The following is a 22,584-nucleotide window of genomic DNA, read 5'->3' as shown; positions in this document are numbered from 1 at the left end:
CAAAACTTCCTGATTAGAACTATGGACATGAGACAGAAAATCCTGTTTGCTTCTCAAGAAGCCGAGTCAAACCTAAAATATGACCCAGCACTAGTCCAGAGTCTCTTCATGCATACTGTCCTGACTGGTCTACAGAATGACAATATTAAAAGTGACCTGCAGCCTCTCCTCATGCAGATAAGTACTTCGGATGAGCTGCTGCTGGAGAAAGTGAACATTGCGTACACCAATGAAAAAGAGAGACAGGATAAAAAGAAACTTGCTGCCCCATCACGAGTAACAAATGTGAATACAGTCAAGTCCACTGAAGTTCCGGTGGAAATGAAAAGCACCAGCCAGCAAAACACAGTTACTCTGCCCACTGATCTGCTGTCAGAAATCAAAGGAATGCGCTCTGACATGGTGCTGTTGCAAGCCCTGAGAGCTGAGGTCTCCCAAATCAGAGAAACGATCCAAACGGCCACATCTGCACCCCCACAGCATCCCTCACCAAGCAGAGAACCAGCTAATATTTCCACCCCTTATCCTGTGTTTTCACCCCAACAACCCTCTCCCTATAGGGCTGAATTCAATGCCAACAGCGTGTACCACCGGCAGCCACCAGCAGCAGTGCAGGAGTACCGACCGGCATTCCACCCGGCACGAGTAAGAGAAACGGCTCAGTTTCAACAAGGGTATGCACCGCAGCGATACTACCCAGCACCACGCCCCCGACCTAGGTGTGTTTCCTGTACTCATGCAGGCGAAGAGTACTGTCAGCATTGCTTTAGGTGTGGAAGCAGTGAACATTTCAGAGCAGGTTGTAAGGCACAGAGGGTAGAGGGACCCACTAGGCGGAGCCCTTTAAACTAAGAGGGGTTGCTTCCATGGGACATGCAGCAACCGGCCACACAGATAAGTCCCAATCTTGTGCAAATTGCAATGAAGAGAAAAAGAGTAGGGAACTACAATACTGTTCAACTTGCAAAATTACACTGTATTGTTCTAAAGAATGTCAGGAGAACCATTGGCCTGCACACAAAAGGCATTGTAAGACATACACATGTTCAGGTATTAAGAAAGCGACACAGTCACATGACAAATCCAAGCACAAACAAAATATTGCAAAAGAAAAAACAGCTACTGTGAGAGAGTTAGTAGGGAAAAAGTGCCTCATCAGGTGTTTCCTACACGAACAGAAAACTCAGGCCCTCTGGGATACAGGCTCACAAATTTGTGCTATAGATGAGGTATGGAAAGAAAGCCATCTAACTGATGTACCGCTAAGAGATGTAGCAGAGCTAATTGACCCTATAGACTCTTTACAAATTGAAGCGGCCAATGGTACAGAAATGCCATATGTTGGTTGGCTTGAAGTGTCCTTTAAACTTACTGCAAGTGATACCGAGTTGCTAATACCCATGCTAGTGCTAAAAGGTAACCAACAGCAGTGTCCCATTATTGGCTTTAATGTCATTGAGCACCTTGTGATAGCCAGTCAGCCAGGCCAGAAAAGACATGGGGATAAAGAGAAGCTTGTACAGGCAGTAAAAATTGCCTTTCCTCATCTTCGAAAAAACAAAGCAAAAGCCTTTATTAATGCTGTGAGTGTAGGACAGACATGTGACTATAACGTAAGAACAGCAAATGAGAGAGTTAGTGTGCCTAAACGTAACTCCATTCAACTCGAGTGTCGAGTACAGGCTCCATTTTTCAAAGAGGATAAAACTCTGGTTTTTGAGCCAAATGAGAACCCACAATGGCCTGAAGGATTAGAGTTTTGTGATACTCTTGTGTCCGTGAAGGCAGATACAGTCCCAAGAATTATTGTTAGTGTGCAAAACACAACAAATCATGACATTACGATGGCAGCAAGAACTATTATTGGAACTGTACAGTCAGTCAGATCAGTATATCCTGCAAACATATTTAAAACAGACCAAAAACCTGCTGCATCAATCCACCATGTCAACGCCCAGATCTCCAGTGAAAGCCCCCCTGTGCATGAGCAGTGGGATCCTCCTGTGGATTTGACTCACCTTGATGAACACCAGAGACAAATAGTCAGTCAGATGCTAAGAGAAGAATCAGACTCATTTTCCAAGTCTGATGACGACATAGGCTGTGTGGAAAACTTGCAAATGAAGATTTCACTACAAGATGCTGAGCCAGTGTCAAGAGCCTACCGCTCTGTTCCAAAACCCTTATACAAGGAGATGAAAGATTACTTACTGGACTTGATAGCACAAGGGTGGGTTGAAAAGTCCATGTCTTCCTACTCCTCTCCAATCGTCTGCGTAAGAAAAAAGGACGGAACTCTACGTTTATGTATTGACTACAGGGAGCTCAACAGGAAAACCCACTCAGATCGCCATCCCATCCCCAGAGTACAGGACATTATGGATAACCTGGGAGGAAACACACTCTTTTCACTGCTGGACCAGGGTAAGGCATACCACCAGGGTTTCATGGCCAAAGACAGTAGACACCTAACAGCCTTTGTGACCCCCTGGGGCCTTTATGAGTGGGTACGAATCCCGTTTGGACTCATGAATGCCCCTGCAGCATTCCAGCGCTGCATGGAAGAGTGCTTGGAGGGCTTAAGGGATGAAATATGTGTGCCATATCTTGATGATGTTCTTGTGTTTAGCAGGACATTTGAGGATCATATCAATGCTGTCAGAAGGGTGCTGCAACGGCTGAGGGAGCATGGGATAAAACTAAAGCCCAGAAAGTGTGACCTGTTTAAAACACAAGTACGTTACCTTGGAAGAATTGTGTCTGCTGAGGGAAATAGAGTGGACCCTGCCGATACTGCTGCAGTAACGGCCCTGAAAAACAAACACCCAGGAACTATCGGTGAGTTAAGAGCAATAATGGGACTATTAAGTTATTACAGGCAGTATATCAAAGATTTTTCACGTATTGCCTGTCCCTTGTATGACCTCCTTAAAGCACCTACAGAAACTGAAATGCTGAAAAAAACGAAAACAAAAAGAAACAGTAGAGGAGTTTCATCCAACACACCCATCAAATGGACTGACATGCATCAGTTAATATTGGAACAGTTGATAGACTGTCTCTCGCAGCCTCCTGTTCTAGGTTTCCCAGAGTTTTCACAGCCATTTGTCCTCCATACCGATGCTTCCAACCAGGGATTGGGGGCAGTATTGTACCAAAAGCAAAATGGAAAGCTTCGTGTGATTGCTTATGGTTCACGTACTTTAACAACAGCAGAGAAAAATTACAATCTACACTCAGGCAAATTAGAGTTTCTTGCCCTCAAATGGGCAATCACAGAAAAATTCCGTGATTACCTATACTATGCACCATTCTTCACCGTCTACAGTGACAATAACCCACTTACATATGTACTGTCCACTGCCAAACTGAATGCAACAGGTTGTCGATGGGTAGCAGAACTGGCAGACTTCCATTTCATAATTAAATACCGTCCTGGTAAGGAAAACATTGATGCTGACAGTCTGTCCAGAATGCCTTTGGACGTGGAAGTATTCATGGATGAGTGTACAGAGGAAATGTCATATGATGTGATTGGAGCAGCTACACAAGCAGTGGAGAACCAGGATGAATCCAGTGTGTCATGGTCCATGGGTGTCTCATTAAGTTGTGCAGCATTAACTGTAGACGCATCCATCATTCCATTGACAATAGGACAGATCAAACATGACCAAAGAAATGATCCCAATGTTGGAGCAGTGATTCAGTACAAGCTGGCAGAAAAGAAGCCATCAGGCTCAGAACTCAAACAACTCAGTTCACAAATCTTATGTCTGCTAAGAGAGTGGGACAAGTTGGAGATGAATGAGAGTGGAGTGTTGTACAGGAAAACTTCAAACAGAACACAGCTTGTGCTTCCAGAAAAGCACAAAAGTACAGTATTAAAGGAGCTCCATGATGAAATGGGCCATCAAGGTGCAGACAGGACTACATCTTTGGTACGGGACCGGTTTTACTGGCCCTACATGCAACGAGAAATCGAAGATTATGTCATGAGGAGATGTGTGTGCCTCAAGCACAAGAAACCAAGCCGTCAGACAAGAGCGCCACTGACGAACATTGTCACCACTCAACCGTTTGAGCTTGTCTTAATTGATTTCTTGCACCTTGACAAATGTAAGGGTGGTTATGAATATATTCTTGTAATTGTTGACCACTTTACACGTTTTGCCCAGGCCTACGCCACGACTTCCAAATCAGGAAAAACAGTTGCAGAAAAAATCTTTAACGACTATGTGCTGAGATTCGGCTTTCCGACAAGAATACACCATGATCAGGGTGGTGAATTTGAAAACCAATTGTTCACACAATTGAAAAAGTACTGTGGAGTTGCTGGGTCGAGAACCACTCCCTACCACCCACAAGGAAACGGACAGGTCGAGCGGTTTAACCGAACATTACTCCAGATGTTAAAGACCCTCACAGAGAGACAAAAGACTAACTGGAAAGACTCACTAAATAAACTGATTTACTCCTACAACTGTACTCGTAGTGATGTAACAGGTTTCTCACCCTTCAACCTGTTGTACGGACGCTCTCCACGGTTGCCAGTTGATATGCTGTTCGACTTGACCGTGGAGCAAGGGGACAGTAATCATCATCGTTACATGGAAAAGTGGAGGCAGGGCATGGAGGAGGCATACGAGATCACAAGAGAAAATGCTCACAAAGCTGCTATGAGAAGCAAGACACATTATGGCAGTAAGGTGAGAAGCTCAGTATTACAGCCTGGTGATCGTGTATTAATCAGGAACATGACACCTCGCGGTGGTCCTGGCAAACTGAGAAATCACTGGGAAGATGCTATTCACACAGTTGTGCGTCAAGTGAGTCAAGATATCCCTGTTTATGAACTCAGACCTGAGAGAGGGACAGGGAGATCAAGGGTTTTACATCGTAATCTTCTCCTCCCATGTGACAACCTGCCGCTGGAAACTCAAGTACAGCCACGTGCAAAGAGAAAGAGTGTGGAGAGAAATGAGGAAGCGGAGCAAACAGGGGAGGAGGAAGAGGATGATGAGTATTATCTAGCACCACTTAAGCAGCAATCACATCCATGCCCACCTGAGACAGTGAATCCTGCGTGCACTAGTACACCTGTGGAGCTTGAATGCATACACTCTGAGGAAAACCTGTCAGCTGAGCCAGAGAAAGAACAAGAAATGGCACACGAAGTTGGGTACTTGCCGGAGGGGGAGGACAGCTACGTTGAGGACAGCTATGTTGAGGATCTACCTGTGGAGAATGACAGCTACGTTGAAAACAGCTGCGTTGAGGATCTACCTGTGGAGAATGACAGCTACGTTGAGGATCTACCTGTGGAGAATGCTGTCCCATCACCTGCTCAAAGTGACCCCAGTAGTAAGGAGCTTCAAGGGCATCGACGACAATGCAGACGACCAAAGGTCTTCACATATGATAGGCTTGGCTCACCAGCCTGCTACAACATAAAAGCACCACCTCTGCATACAAACTTAAAGGTGCCATGGACACACACTGTACCGCCATACCACTTTCAGCAGTACTATGGATATGAAGGTAGTGACATTGCACACCATTGAACTGAGTAAATGCACATACATTACACTCAAAGAACACATAAAAAGGAAAATGGACGGCAGAGGTCACATTCAAAGTGATTGTTGACATGAGATACATTTATGGGCTGTGTTTTCACACAATATATCATTACATGACACTGTTACAGTCAATCATATCTCACTCACCTGTTTTAAAGGAGTGTAGTTCACTTGGACATGCTGCACAGGCAGAACTGTTAACAAGGTAGCAACGGACTATGTTGAAACTATGTGTGACAAAGGAGGTCAAAAAAAAAATGTATGAAAAGAGTTCCAGACTGTAACATTGCACTTTATAGGTAAATGTACTAAACATGTTTAGCCTGAAATAATGCATATTCGAGACCGTTTCTTCTGGCCACATATGCAGCAAGAAGTAGAGCACTCACACACACAACATACATTCAGGGACTGTAAAAAACAAAAACAAACGGAGAGCTTGTGAACATATGTTTGTCATACAATGATGGACTTTCTACTAAGCCAAGGGCTTAAATGTGTAAATTGAGTGTGTGCACTTTTGCCAGACTGAACAGTGAGCGTGGTATGTGTTTAATAAATGTTATAGATGTTGCTGACATGTAGGCATAATATTGTGGATTAGAATGTCGGGACGACATCTGTTTTGAAGGGGAGTGTGTAATAGATATAAGTCATGGTTGATGACCTTCCGGGTCTGTCCAGCAGAGGGCGCGTGTTGCTTGCCGCGGGTGCATAATACATAAGACTTGAAGCAAGCTAACATCGTCTCTGTTTCCTTTGTCTTATATTTTCCCCATATTAGGTGAGTTCATCCGTGAGAAACGTTATATATGTAGACTGACTGTGTATAATATTAATGTGAATAGTGATAGTTGTTAGAGGTATTTTTGGAGGGTTTCTCTAGGTTCTGTAATTGTTGTAGCTGTGTATGCTAGCTTTGCGAGCGCCGTTAGCTATGCTAGCGCAGCTAGCTATGATAGTGTAGTTTAGCTCCAAGAAGGGGAGTTTGGGTGTTAATTTGGATATGTATGTTTGTACTGTGCATTTAAAAAGTGACATCTTGTGTGTTAAATTGGATGTATGTTTGCAGTACGCGCATTGTTAGTGGTTGTTTTATATCAAGAATCCATGTTCTGTATTATACAGCGTGCTATGTGTACCATGTTGTTGGCGGGCATAATACATAAGACTTGAAGCAAGCTAACATCGTCTCTGTTTCCTTTGTCTTATATTTTCCCCATATTAGGGGCATAACATTGGCTTATCAGGCGTCCGCAGCTCACAGCTAAAGTGGGCGTGGGAGCGAGCAAGAGAGATAAATGCAATTTATGTAAACAAATATTTCCAAGGCACTCCTTTATAATTATTTGGATAAACAGGTTTGAAATCATTTCAATGTATAGGACAGTAAACCAGCTAAAATCTCGCCTAGGGCAGAAAATTGGTTAGAACCGGCCCTGATGGTGTATGAAACGGGCTCCGTGTTACAAGACGGGTCGGGAGTTTGGCGGTATACTGCTGCAGACTCTCTGCACACACGCATGCACGCATACACCGCTGCAGACTCTCTGCACGAAGGAGCCGCTGATCGGAGCAGAGACACACGTTCACTAAGTGGAAAAACGATATCCTGTCACAGAGATCTGCTATTCTAAAGTAAATTCAAAACATATCGACCCTAAATAAAGTCTATATTAAGAACGAGAGATGTTACAAATGACAAGTGAGCGAGGGTGATGACGTCAGAGCATCGTCCTATGTGCCGGGGCTGAGCCCCGGACAGCCCCGGCCCAATTTAACCCCCAAGTACAGTAGCCTACTTGAGTAAATCTACTAACTACCATCACTGCAGGTATTTGTATGTGTGCTAGCAGCCAATAATCCACACTATACATACAATTAATTAATTTGAATTCTGTTTCTATTTGTTTAGTTTTTCCCCTAAAAAATAACACATTTTTAAATATATTTTTAACCTATAAAAATACTGTTAAAGAACCGGATCGATAAGCAGTATTTGTAATTGTTTCAATTAGGCCTCATTATTTCACAGTGGCACAGGATCATCTGCCAATACAAGCACTTTTGTTAAATCCATAATAATATTTAAATTATAGTTATAGGGTTTTGTGTATGCGTGGGAGGAAGATGCCCAGTGACCACGAGCTGAAGCTCCTTCATCAGCCTTTCTCTCCTGATTTGGATCACAGCAGTAGGAGGTGGGAGGAAATGGGAGAACGAGAGGGAGGTGGAGGAGGGGGGAGAAGGAGGAGAGGGCATCTGGGGAGCTCTCTAGGAACACACACCAGTTGACTCTGCTGCACCCTTCACAGTGGGAGCTGTCAATCCAATTATGCCCACAGTGTGGTTCATGAAGACACACACACACACACACACACACACACACACACACACACACACACACACACACACACACACACACACACACACACACACACACACACACACACACACACACACACACACACACACACACACACACACACATAGTACTCTCCACCACTGTTCCCACGCATACCCTCAAACATTGCAGACCTTTATCGGCACACACATCCTGCCCACACACACAAATACCTATGAAGACAGCTCCAGCTGAGCCCCCGACGATCATCCCCTGCTTGGTGACAGTATCACAGCAACAACATGTGCAGCGGGGGGTGTAGAACTCTCTCCAGCTAATTAAGGCATGTAAGCACCGGCATCTCCACGCAAAGACACTTCAAAGCCCCGCTCTTGTGTGATGCGTGCCTGACTGTTGTAAATTCCCCTTCAAATGCTACAACAAACCCTTTGAACATCCTTCCTGCCCCCTTCTCCCCTCCTTCTCGACATCTCTTTCCCTCCGTCTTGGCAATCCACCTCTTTTATTACAGCTTGTTTACTGTGACGTTAACCCTTTGTGTTTCCGATGGGATCGCAGGCTTTGCTTTGTGTGCGTGTTGCATCTTATTGCACAGCCTTGTCTGTTGTAATCGTGTCCCGGAGAAAAGCATCGCAATCTATATTTTTCTACCGTCCTACACAGAACATGGCAAGTTGTTATGTTGTGTGCCATTAACAAGAGGAGTAAACACAATTCTCAAACAACCTTTTCAATCTAAATTGGCGGATGGCATTGAAGATGAATGCAGCTTTCAGAACAAGTACACTCTAAAAACAAATGCCTTGGCTCAACAAAGAAGATCAACGCAACAGTTTGCATCGATGTTTATTGAGTTAAGACAACTTCTAATGAAATTGTCTTAAAGCAACAGTTTGAGTTGTTTTTAATTACCACTTACTTAATAATTGGTAGCATAAACACAAGTTTTGAAGTTGATTACTCAAAAGATTAAGTTGTTCCGACTAGTTTTAGCACATGATTTAAAAGGAATTGTAAGTTGTGTGTACTTAATTACCCTCATTCGGGATACAAGTTTTTAAGTTGATTACTCCAAAAATTAAGTTGTTCCAACTTGTTTTACCGTATGATTTAAAAGGAATTTTAAGCTGTATGTACTTAATTACCATCATTGTGAACACACGTTTTTAAGTTGACAACCATTTATAAATTAAGTTGCTCCAAATATATTGTATATTGTATATATTGTAAAGAAAGACATTTATTGATTCCACAACAAAAATATTAGGCGATTCACTTTTTATTTTGAACTGCAGTTATTTATTTCAACACATGATGTTTCAATCAGGAGAGAATTCATTTAGTTTGAACATTTATTGACACATACCATATGATAAGGTGCATGAACACCTGAAATCACAGCTGACTGCAGGAGAGAGGAGAACCATTTTATAGTTTGGCTGCAGCGCATTGATTGGCTGCTGGAGAATGAGGTGAAATGTAATAGGTTAAAGAGAACGCCTGTGATGAGCTGATTATAAGCATCTGCAGAGTGAATGTATATACACCCAGACTTCCTGAAAAAACTTGCGCTGAGCTTCATTTAAATCTTGAAAAAAAAGATAAATAACACAAATTTAAATTGCCCCACAAATAATAAATAAACACATTAGCCATATTACCATGGGAAATGGGGACACAGCAAATAAATGCTGCCATTACAACAAAGTTAGAGGCCTTTGCATATTTAAAACCAGAGCCAAATATGTAAAATCTGTAAAGTTTTTGTAAAACTACAGTAACAATCTCTCAATGGCCACCAATCTGCAGATCACACACGCACATTTTACAAAAGATGTAACAAAGATGTTTAAACTGCCGACAGTCATTATTTCAAACAGTATGAACACATTTAACGCAGAATGCTTGCTCATTCATTTGTTTCCCTCGACCACGATGGTTGACATCGTATGGTCAGATCCTGGGGTGGACCGGTCACTGATGAAGGCGATATTCATGTCCTTTTGAAGCACATTAAATAATAGGTTAGCGCATAAGAGATAATTGCATACTTTTTGCATTACATTACATTTAGCTGACACTTTTATCCAAAGCGACTTACAATTACCAATTACCAATTACAGGGACATTCTCCCTGGAGTAACTAAGGACTAAGTGGCTTACTCAAGGGCACACTAGTGGTGGTGTTCCTGGTGGGATTTGAACTCACAACCTTCCGATCTTCAGCCCACCTCACTATCCATTAGACCACAACTATCCCTTTTAAACTGTCACTCTTAGCGAATTCAGAGCCATTATTAGCTGCTAAAGCAACGCTGGTATTGTTTTCACCTATTGAGTCTGCATGTGTGTGTCATCATGGCAATGTGGTCCTGAAGACACACAGAGGTGGTTTTGAGTACTAAACTCCTAGAAAAGGTCCTCTTCCTTTTCTCCAAGGTACACGACAAGGCAGCGGATGGCTATAGTTCTCTGCGTACTTAAATTGTATTGTGTTATTTTTGAAAAAGGAAAAAAAGAGAAATTACCTAAATGAATATATTCTGAATGGGTGACTGCCAACAACTTCGATTTCAATGACAACTCTAAATAACAATCCTACTTCAAGAAGCATGTCCTTGATCTGCTTCACCGAGATTCATTTTTAATAAAAAGCGATATCACAAGAATGTGATATATATATTTTGTATTCTCTCACATAACTATTCACAGTTGAAAGGCTGCTAATTTTGGTCAAACAGCAATTTGCCTATACAGTGCAACTACAAGGCTATCTACTGTATTTGGATGACAAAATATAACACTCACCTTAAAATGTCCTTTGTATATTTCTATTTGTCTTAACTGTCGGTACTTGTCCAGGCATGTTAAGTGGGAGTGGACTTGAAATCCTTAACTCACGGTGTAGAACAATTAAGTTATCAAGCCAATTGCATTACTTACTACAACTTGAATTTTGTTTTAAGTCAATTAACGCAGAAATCAGAGTTCAAATTACACACAATATTAAGTTGATGTAATTACCAACATTATTACGTCAACATAACTTATAAATTAATGTTTGCAACTTAAAATGTTTATCTGAATCAATGAACTCACATTTTTATCTTGCAACCATGCATTTAAATAAGTGGAGGTGAAAGGTCGCCTGAATTCGTTTTTAGAGTGTAGCAACCTCCAGGTCTGAAAGGAAGGTGCCTGCAACTCTATAGGTGGAAATAAAAAGAGTACTTGTAAGGAGGTCAACATACAAATGATCCTACTTTTGACGCATTCCACAAGTAAACAGTCTCCTTATACGTTTACGGTCTTATTCAAGAGTTTAAATTCTTCTTCAGCATGATGGTCGCTTTGATGGTCAAATTTCAAGTAAAATGGACGATAAAGCAGTGTTGGAACAAGATGGCAGTTACAAAAAGATGAACCACTATAAGGATTTTGATTAAACCATATATAGATAAGCAAAGAACGGACAAAGTAGGACACGGGATGAACGTGCATCTTGGGGGGGCCTGAATTCTTTCTCAATAAGTGAAAGAAGGAATCGAGGATAAAAGTGATACAATTATAAGAGGTAAAAAGCATTAGGCTGAAGGAGGTGTTATTAACTTAAGTGTGGTGAGTTAGAGGGAATAAGATGCCGAGTGAAAGGAGCTATGGAGGAAGTTTATGGCACAAAATATAAATATGAGAGTCTTCTCAGAGGTTGAGGCTAATGGATTTCTCCTGTCTCAGCCCTCATCCGTTTTGAAAGACATTCCTGTCCACCGCGGCTTAAACTGAAAGCTGCGGACACTTGTCACGACTCGCTGCCTGAAAGTAATGGGGGTTCGCCTCTAATATGAAATGTTAATATCTAATGGTTTTGTTGTTGGGACTTCCCATTCTCTGCGATATTTGAATTGGCTCTGAAAGGGTGTGTGACTCACAAGAAGAAATTTGGCATTTCTAACACTGTATTACGGATCATTGTGTGATATTTTCACCAAATCGAAACTGCACTCACTCTCCATGCCTGACGTGACGTATGATAATGAGTTGTATGTGCACCGTTCCCATGCGTGACATATATCTCTGTCATATAATTATAAATGCCGGACCTCTCGTAGCCAGGTTGATTTTTTTGCAAGTGATTTCTCAGCTGAAAAAATAGCTGTCAATGTCTCTTGTTCTGCGGTCGCATTGCTAGAAGGTACATGCCCTTGTAAGCAATTAAACCGCTCCACAATAAACACCGTAAATACGAAGCGCCACTTGTCCACCAACAATGAAGCAGTTCATTTTCAACCATTAACATTTAAATGGCTGCTACGATTGATTGACCAAGTTTGAATGGCAATTTTAACACACAAGTGAATCCTCTCATCCACTATCAGCACTGAGGTTGTCACAACATCACATCACGCTACTTTGGCAATTACGCTTTCATTGTGCACAAGATTTACTGTCACACACTCAAGCAGCTACATTTGTAATTGACTGAAATACAGTGTGACACAACTGCACACGGAGTAATGGCTGCCTTAAAAAGTAGCCAATACTGCATTCAAAATGTAAACAAAGTGAGTCATGGCCTCGCTATATCATTAGAGGAGATTTTTACCGCTTAATTCAATCCAAACAGATAGCATAACAGCCAACAGTTTGTCACGTGGGTATACAAAGTAGTCAATGCATTATGTGTTTAAATCTAAGCTTATTATGCCGAAGATCATTCAGAAATGGGATTGTGTTAAACGCGCCACATGTAATACGATTGTTTATACAGTAGAACCTCCTAGCCTATTTGGTTTCATTGAGGATAAGAATGTTTAGCTAACGCTGTGATTTAGAATCAATCCCGCTACACATTTATCATCCATTCAGTTTGAAATGTTTATCTGATTCGAGCAATATCTTCTTAGTCTGCTCAGCCATGATTTTTAGAATCTCCTTGTATTTATAGCAAACAAACTTGTATTGCTGCAAAATGTCATGTGTCTAATACACTCACATTACAAAGGGATCCTAGTTTCAATAACCAACTGTTAAAGAATCCAGTTTCCTGATTCATCCATAGATGAAGTAGTCACCGCTTCACTGAGCAAAGCATTTGAGCACCAGCTGCTTAAATGAGCCTGCTCTGTGTTTTAAAATAGAGGACTGAGGCTGCTTTTCTTTTTTGCATGTGTTGTGTAGAGCATGACAAAGTGTCAGTGTGGTGTAGTTATAAAAAAGCAAAATGTTAGAAGTCAACATTTTAGTACATGATCATAACAGTATACAGAAGCACTCTCTTGGTCATTGTTAAGCATGATTTAAAGAAACGCAGATCCTGCACTGATATAAAAGCAATGGCAGCAATTCATTTCTGCAATAAAAGGGAAAAACTCAACATAAAAGAGCTGATTTCATGTTATGCCTTTTGTAAATCACGAGGCTGCGTTGGACTCCACCGAGGGTGTTAAGCAATGAAGCCCCGGGATTGGATCAAATAGAATGTAAGTTGCATTATGGGGTTATATAATATAGTGAGTTGAGGTGAATGTGAGTAGAAGACATTGGCGCCTTTTTTTCCTCTCTGCTACAAAAGCGGCCGTCATGGTGTCAAACATTCGCAGCCTTCGTCCAATGAAGAAACCGAGGTTCATCAAATTAATCTCTCCTTGGTGTCTGCTATGTCTGATGGGTTCATCAGTGACAAATGGCCTCCAACTAACTCAGGTAAGGGAAGAGTATATGGATGCTCAGCACTCTGATGGCTCTTGTTGTGAGAGACACAGATGTAAAGAGACTGAGCTCATGAAGTCCCTGTGATCTCTATGGTGACGCGTTGGTTGGCTGTTAGATTGCTGGCCGTGCTTTGGTGGCATGTGGCCACTCTGACATGAAGTTGCATTAAAATGATTAATGTAGAGTGTTGAGCATATCTAGGTTTGGTGTTATGGGGAATAGGCTATTGGCTATGCTGTATGTTTCATGTGTTGGTGACAATTTGTGCATGCATGTGCAAAAAAAATGAGATTGTATTCAAAATGCCTTCCTGTCAAACCCATGAGTCTACGTATAGAGTGCATTGTTCCCCTCAGTGCACTGAACACAAGCCAATGTTTTCATACATACCTGCAGAAATAGTCACTAATCTGCTCCTGTTGGTCTGCATCTCTTCCTTTATTGACATTTCTACAGGGTATGACTCCATTCTCAATTCAATACTTTATTTTAGTACCAGTAAATAAAAAGGACCTACTGAAGGAAATAGGAGGTAAAGAAGGGCCTTGCCACCTTACATTTAAAGTGTAAATAAACTTGATGTGCCCTTACAATATTAATAGTTACTATTAGCTAATAAAACTAATAGCTACCCTGGGACCAAAATACTAATACGTTGATGTTTAGCATGTTAACAACATTAATGTCACTACCTCAGCCACATCATAGACTCTATGCATTACATTAATGCAAACAATGTACAACAATATCTGTTTTCTGCCGATTTTTATTCCATATCTTATTCCATTCCATTTCTATATAAATACTGTTATATTTGACTATATTTTGTATTATTTTTTTATATTTTTCTAGTTGTCTATCTGTGTGTTTAATTTTTTTGCACCATGACATCAAGTCAAGTTCCTCGTACGTGTCAACCTACCTGGCAATAAACCTGTTTCTGATTCTGATTTATTCTTTCAGTTTAACATTTAGCAATGTGGCTCAGAGTGCTGATCTTTGAATCAGGGGCACTGGTTAAAATCCTGCTGCATTCAGCATGCCGCTGTGTCCTTGGGCAAGTGGCTTTGGGTAAAGCGTCTAACAAGTGACATGTCATGTAACGCACGCCAGCATTAGCTCATCATCCCAGAATGCACAGTGACTGTGAGGTTGAGGGGAATGTAGTTAGTTTTGCAGGTTAAAATGTAATCCCTAGACCCGATCAGTCAGGGCATTTTAAAAAACGATTTTCCAATTCATCAACACATTGTTAATCAAAGTCTTTTTAATGACTTCGACATAAAGTTCCATATGTCTTGCTCACCTGGTTGCCTCTTCTGAAACTGTCCTATCAGACAAGTGATGACTCCGACCATCTGCTTTACACACCAAAACATACATACTGTCACTTATCCAAAGAGAGAATCACATGCTCCGATTGCTCTTTCACTGTTTGAAACTCCACCTTGGGTAGAAAGATAGGTAGCACATCATAGAGAAAATGACAATAGGCAATTATATAGACGTGATCAGCATCATGGGAAACAATGGGGACATATTCTTGTCACTGCTTTTGTTTTTTCACAAGCTAGCACGGATTGATTGTGATCATAACCAGCGTTAGTGACTTACACCAGATGCTGCCTTCAACAGCACAAAGGCAGGATTACTGTAATAGCTATACGTGGATTCTCTCTATATTCTGTCTATAATTAGCATTCCTGCACAGTAAAATGCATGCTTTGCAGACTCACAAGGCCAATGAGGAATGAATAAAGTTAGTCCTTTCCCATTGATTTCTGCTTTTCAATATGAAGCGGACATTCGGGGGCTATTTCACAAAGCGCCCTTTATCACCTGCGTTCTTTTATGAAATGGAAATGATAACCCTGAGAGAAAAACCTTCCATCCGTCATTTTCGGAACTAGTCCATCTGAGTCAGCTGCAACGCATTCACTGACACCCTGGGGCTGGAGACGTACATATTGATTGTCAGCTACTAATCCGAGTTCATTCTTCTGTAAATTGTTACCACACAGTAGGGCTTGTCAGCCATCCTAAAGACTGATTAGTTACTGAGAAAAGTAATCTAAATGTTGTCTGTGTGGTTAGACATTACACCTCACACCTGCTCGCCCTTTAAATGGCTCCTCGGCGGGAGGAATTGTGGAAGTGATAGTTGATTGGGTGGTGTTTTAAAAATGAAAAAAACGTGAAAGCAAGAGAAAAGGTGTGAAAAGGATCGCCTCCTTGTGCATTGATACCAACATCTCTTTACCTTCCCTCACTACATCTCCTTCACTTAACGCTTTCTTGTGTAGATTTGAAATGCAACTCCCTCTGTCCTCCTCTCACCCCACACTTACACCCCCACTTACACTCCCCGTGTCCTGACGCTACCTTGTCTTCCACATCATGATGCCAGTTGCTTCATCTCTGCCTTCACACAAACCATCTGCTGATTCATACTAAAGGAAAGTATTTTGTCCAAAAGAGAAGTATACGCCTTGCCATTCCATATGTCGTCTCTGCGCTTCGCTGTGCCACAACGTTTTTTTGTAATTGGATCATCTCCCTGGCAGCAGACCCAACTTCTGTTATTTTGAGAGATTTTACCACTTTGCACTTTTTCTTTTCAATACATTGCTGTCTAGGGACATTATCATGCTGATCTTCAGCCGATGCTATTTCTAATGGGTACTAATAATACCGCTGTGTCCCCTGTATTCCAAGACCCCCATTATGCTCTTTTTGACATATTTGTCTACCATCTCATTCTGTCAGGATTTTGAGTCCAGAACTCTTTTTTTTTCTTCAAGCCATTATACAGAATTTTTATATTAAATAATGTTTTTCGCCTTTTCAACGTAATGTTAAAATTTCCATAGAGAGAACATTTTTACATGTAATACAATACAATTTTTACATAGTAATACAATATATCAGTGAAACATAATTAAGTGCCTAAACTTAAACTAGATGTTTAATTTGTGGATATTGTCATATAAATATTCAATAGTTTGCCTTTTGCCTGTAGTCCTAAGTATTTTTGATTACATTTAATATATTTTAATAAAATGTTTATTTATGTTATTATGTATAATATATGTCAAGAGGCATAGCCAACATATTTAATTCTTAGAACAATACTTTGAAATGAAAGAGATATGAGTTATTATTTTGCAAGTACCTTTGATCAGTTTGCAAAGAAGTTCCCTGTCAGTGGCTAAAGAACATAGCAGTGAGATTGTTTAAAATGTATCAATCTTCATTAACACTCTTGTATATTTGCAGGGCTAACATATCCATTCAGCTCATTTCCATGTGTCCTGAATTCAGCTTTTGTCTGACTCCACACCCTCTTAATTCACTCTCCATACCCTCTTGGTTTCTAAGTGGCACACATGATGAACACAGGTGATTAGCGCGTGTAATGACCTCTGCAGTGTGCTTACAAGTCACAGAACCACTGAGCAGAGACACAATCTATGTAGATCTGCTAGTGTTTACCTGCTGAGGGATGGGAGTTAATAAGCGCTGTGTAAATACATAAATAAGTCAGGGCAGTTGGAGAGTGAATGAGATACTAAAACACCCGCGTATCACTGCAATATATAATAATAACACCTCTGGAGAAGTGTCTTACGATGTCATTATATAAGCAAAGCCAATATCGGCATGAGTAAATACAATTGTCTCATGAACAAACACACTTTTCTGAATATGATTAAGAGATAATTACATAAAAGGGCAGCTAATGGAGGTGTGGGTGAATGAAGTGTGGTGGTAGTGTGGGTGAATGGGATATGTGATATACATCCATGTTTGTCTTAATGTGTGGACATGAAAGCATGCTCGTATGTCATTTGCATGTTTTTGCAGCTCCGTGTGAGTATGAGTCATGTATGAATATGTGTGTGGTATAAATGTATGCGGTATAAAAAAGCGTGAAATATTCTATTCAGTGTTGCTCTTTCCCCACTGGCTGTTTATGTTCTCTCTTTCTCGCCTGCACACACACCAACACACACACTTCTGCATCCTCCCTGTCCGCCCTTCTCTCTCCATCATACTTCTCTCCGTGGAACGCAGCAAAAAAAAATGGCTGTCTTTTAAATGGCCCACTCAGCATGGTAAGATAACTCGCTTATCATCAAGGTCTGCTCTCTGCGTATCACACTTGCTCAAAAAAAACAGCAGCGCACAGCTGAGGAGTTTTACAAGGCTATGCATTTGCATACCCCGCACACATAAATATTCAAACTATGCATTTATACACTCAGGTGCCTGTACACAAACACCTCCTTGCTGTGATGCTCATTCCTCATCCTCAATCCTTCCTCCACCAGCAGTGCACCCGTGCTCCACCCTCTCTCTTCTACCCTGTGTGCCCCATAGGGGAGATTTCGCACAGAGTGAAATACAGCGGTGCCAACATACAGTATGTCTCTCGCAATCAATTTATGCCACAGGGCTATCTCTCTTGGCTCCCTCTGCTTAACATAGAACCACAGAGAGCTGCATGCAGACCGGCTTGGTTCTCATTTTGTTTACAGGCAGAATTAATCCAAAAAGAAGAAAGTGCCTTGCATTGTGTGACTTTGTGCAATTTTTTAGGAGTGTATTGACAAATGACTACAAGCAGCCAGCTTCAACGCTTGTTATTTACAAGGTGAGCAGACTTACTGAAGCCGACACTTGTGTTTGATGTGCTGCCTTCAATTTATGACTTCAGTTAAAAGGGAAATGGTAATCGCCGGAGCAAAGCAGGCAAGTTAAAGTAAAGAGTTGCTTTTTGATATGTGAGAATGCGTTGGAGTAAATCAAAAAGGGCGATCTGAATTGCTTCCGGGTGTCTTCTCTGAGTGTTTTGTTTTCAAGGTAAAAATGATTAATTGGGATTGTAATGACGATCAGTGTAATGTTTGTGCTCCCTGTAAACACTGTGTCGCCCTGCAGCCGGTTATTTCTGTTTTTCAGAACCACTGGAGGGGATAGTTCCCTGTGAGTTCTCCCGCTCTGTGATTTCTTATTGCTCGCAAAAATAAATGCCCACTTTCAGAGTGAGGGCAGTAATGCATTAAGAACACAGGGGGGAGGCTTGAAAGGAAGACGAAAAGTGAGTGGAAAAGTGTGGAGATAATCACACACAGGTGGCTATTGTGTTTTTTTTTTAGGAGGAAATATGTCTTGCCTCTTATCTGAGCTGTGATGTGGGATCATTCATGTGTCTGCTTCTCTCCCTGCTCCTTCTGAAGCCTGTCGTACAGTCGATTGCCTATGGTCGTCCAGGCAGGAAGTGAAAGGAGGAGAAACGGGAGGTGAAGCACACATTTATAGACATGCATGCATTTATACAAAGAAATCCTGCAGTGGGCTGTAGAGCGACACAAACGCGGCTTCACACCGACACAGACACAAAGAAATGGATTCCTTTCATTCTCTTGCATGCATTCACAGGCACACCAGCCCAATCGCAGCTACTGTGTTACAACCTCAAATGAATAGGGGGATAGACTGATGGACTGTCTTCATTATGTTCCAGTCCGCCTCTAAAAAAAAACACTGGGAGGAAGCGCAGGGGCAGGAGAGGTTTTAAATCACCATAATCCCTTCCCAGTGCATTTTCACTCCTGCTTTTAAATCGCCTCTCTTGCTCTCTTTCCCTGTGTCTCGTCCTATTTGTCCATGTCAAACTAACCGTGTGAGGAAAATAGGTGCCTTTCACTGTGAAATAACGCAAGGCTTTCTCTTCAAATAAATAAAAAAAAAAAACTGCTGCAGTCCTTGAGGGCTTCAAGGATCCCAATCAGAATATTCCACCTCACTCAGCCTTCATTTTTAAGTGCCATGGACCCCTGCTGGTACTCTCCCTCGTGAAGATTGTGGTATTATTCTCAGCTTGAAATGCTCCCATCAATTAGCGGTGGTCTGAGGATTGCTTAGGGCAGCAGAACTACACCTCAGTGATTCAACCTGTCATGTTTTATAGATGTTGGTGAGTCTAAGGCACATCTGCCCTAAGAGGAACCAGTGTGCCGAGTGGTCAGCCGTGGAATCCATTCCCCAGAAGTGATCCAATAAAGTAGGGGAATAATGAGCAATGGACTGTGAAAACTATAGGCTTGGCTGAATAACAAGGTCGCTATTATTGCTTGTGCTTGGTTTATATTGCTGATGGGACCGGGAGATCTCCGTAAAGAAGGGTACCTTTTCAGAACACAGGGAGTTTTTAATCGAACAATTACGAACAAAGTAATGTTGTTTGAACGTCAAACCAGTGCAGCATTTAATGAGCCTTAGCACTATCAAACCTGGATGTGTAACTATATCCCTGCTATTTAAAACAAGTCGACATGCGTTTTCAGAGGTGCAACACTTTTCTGTAAATTCTTCATTATGTTCATTGATCACAGATGAGAGTATCAGAAAGAAACTGTAATTTAAAAAAAATACAAGATCAGCCAGAGAAACTGCGTTCAAAGCAAAGCTCTTGATAATCATTGATTTTCCAAATGGGAACAGAAAATAGTTTAGCAATTATTCAGCTATTGAAAGAAAAAGTGCAGGGACAAAAAGAACAAATGACATTTATGGTGCTTGATCTGGAGAAAAATATTATAAAACGAGGACGATAAGGATTATAGTGGTGACAGGTCATGATTCTAAACTGAAGGGTTTATCAACAGGCCTTTATATGTATCTGGCCAACCCACTGACCATTGTTCTCCACACGCAGCTTGACATCGCCATAGAAACCATGGTTATGAAGGTCATTTCACAGAAACGAAATGAAAAGGGTGTCATTGCAGAAAGTTCAGGGTGAAGACCTCCGCTTCATTCAGCCTCTGCTGCATTCTGTGAAAGACTTACACTATTCAATCGGTACAATGCAATGTGGATTCAGCAGCTCCCAGTAGGAACACATGAATGAGGAGACCTGGAGCCGGGCCAATCGGGTCATTTGTCAAAAAGTTTCACCAAAGTTTGATTGCAGCAAGTGTGGATGAGACCTTTTGTCATGTCTAAAGCTACAAATCTTAAGATCTTCCTGTCACTCACACAGGTTTCATGTATCTTTCACTTAAACATCAAGTATTTTTGTATTTCATGTTACATAACTATTCAGTCACAAGTTGTCCCAGTATCACCAAATATTGTTCATAATGATTTCAATGAAAATGTTTTGGTGCAACTTTTCCTTAGACATATTATGTAATATCCCATTTACTGCTTAAAATAAATGTATAGTATTGTACTACTGCACCAATTACAATATTTTGGCCATTGTCAGCGATTTTCCACACACAGTTGTGGGACGTTAATGGGAAAGCTTTCTCAAATCTCATACTTAATGATGAAAAGTAATAATTGTGTGAATGTGTGTTTGGGTGTGTGTGGTGCAGAACCTTTGCGTATCGTTTGCGTAATGTTGTCAATAGACATGGGATTCAATTATGTCTGCTGCTTTCAATTAGGGTGACAATGAGCTGACATTAAGGTCCAGCATAGACGGTGTTGCAAAGGAAATATGAACATTAATAAAAATAAACTTCTACGAGTTGCCAGTGAAAATCATTTGACAGTAAAAATATTTAGTTTGTCATTTGCATACACATTTAAAATGCCCAAACTGTTTTCCTAAGCATTATGATGTGTTCATATGAACTAATGTGTAACATGGGCAACTTTTGAGAGACCAATTGAATAGATCCTCTGTAAAGAAATACATTATGTGGCTGTGCACCAGAGTCTAGCATATACAAAGTCAAAGTCCTAAAATCAGGTCTGAACGGGCCTGTTCTTCTAGCCTCTGTTAATTAGCACAATCTCTGTTTGCCTTGAAGATTTTCTGTTTCTGTTAGTCTTGTGGGAAATGGCGTTTGTGAAGAAAGAAAACATTACAACATTGCACTAGACAGCAATATTTATATATATATTAAGAATAAATAATCTTTTTGAATACTGTTCCAAAAAGATACTACATTTTGACTGACCCAACATATTGCATAATGCAATTGTGCTTACTTCATGTAGCTTTAGTTACTTTCAGCCATTCAGCCTACATTTGAATCCAATGAACTTTGAAGAGTTGATGGAATTTTGCCCATTGGCAGATATTTGTTCTCCTTTCACCCTTAGCTAGATGCCTCACATGAAATATCGGTGCCCTTTTCAAAACTGTACCACAAAGCATCTCCTCTCCATAGCAACTCATACTGTATCATACACTATACAGTACATACTATATCTACCGTAACTGTTCTGTCATGCATTATTTCAACATGTGGGTAAAGAGAAGCCTGTGAGGGAGCAGTTGGCAGTGGTGCCAGCCACCCCAGCACTCTGACAAGATTACCTCTCCACCCAATTCAATTAGAATCCCACTTTAGTCACCACTCACCCCTTCAGGATCTCCATAATGATAACAGATGGCTCTCTGTGAGACACCCACCATCGTTCACCTCCAAGAAGCCTGGAGATGTGCAGAGCTGGAGCACTCATCATGGCACAGTAGTGGATCATGCTGAGTCTTTTTCACTGTATGTCAGAGTAATACTAGCTGATCATGTGTTCTGCACAGGAATACTATAATGAGCCTGGCTGATATTACTGTACAAGAATAACCAAAATGAAAAGAAATGGAGGGAATCGCAACAAAATGACCATTGGAGAAAATATAGCTTTTTGAGAACAAGGGCTATAAGCTACAGTCTGTAACTTTCTGCACTGACTTGACTGATTGGCACTTTATATTCTCTTGTAACTCTTTTGTTATAGGGCTGTTGAAACATTCACTCCTTCAGCATTTGTGAAAGAGCAGGAGATGAGAAGAGATGAGTTTCAATCATTTAAGTCCAATGAGTCTTGTACTATCAGGCTTTTGCGTAGGCAGTCTGAGGAGGAGCGAGAAGTCAAAGCTTCTTTTGTGTGCTTCCGTGCATC

The sequence above is a fragment of the Notothenia rossii genome, assembly GCF_949606895.1.
Source record: "Notothenia rossii genome assembly, chromosome: 3".
Taxonomy (NCBI): Eukaryota; Metazoa; Chordata; class Actinopteri; order Perciformes; family Nototheniidae; genus Notothenia; species Notothenia rossii.
Note: the sequence above shows the minus strand (reverse complement) of the source record.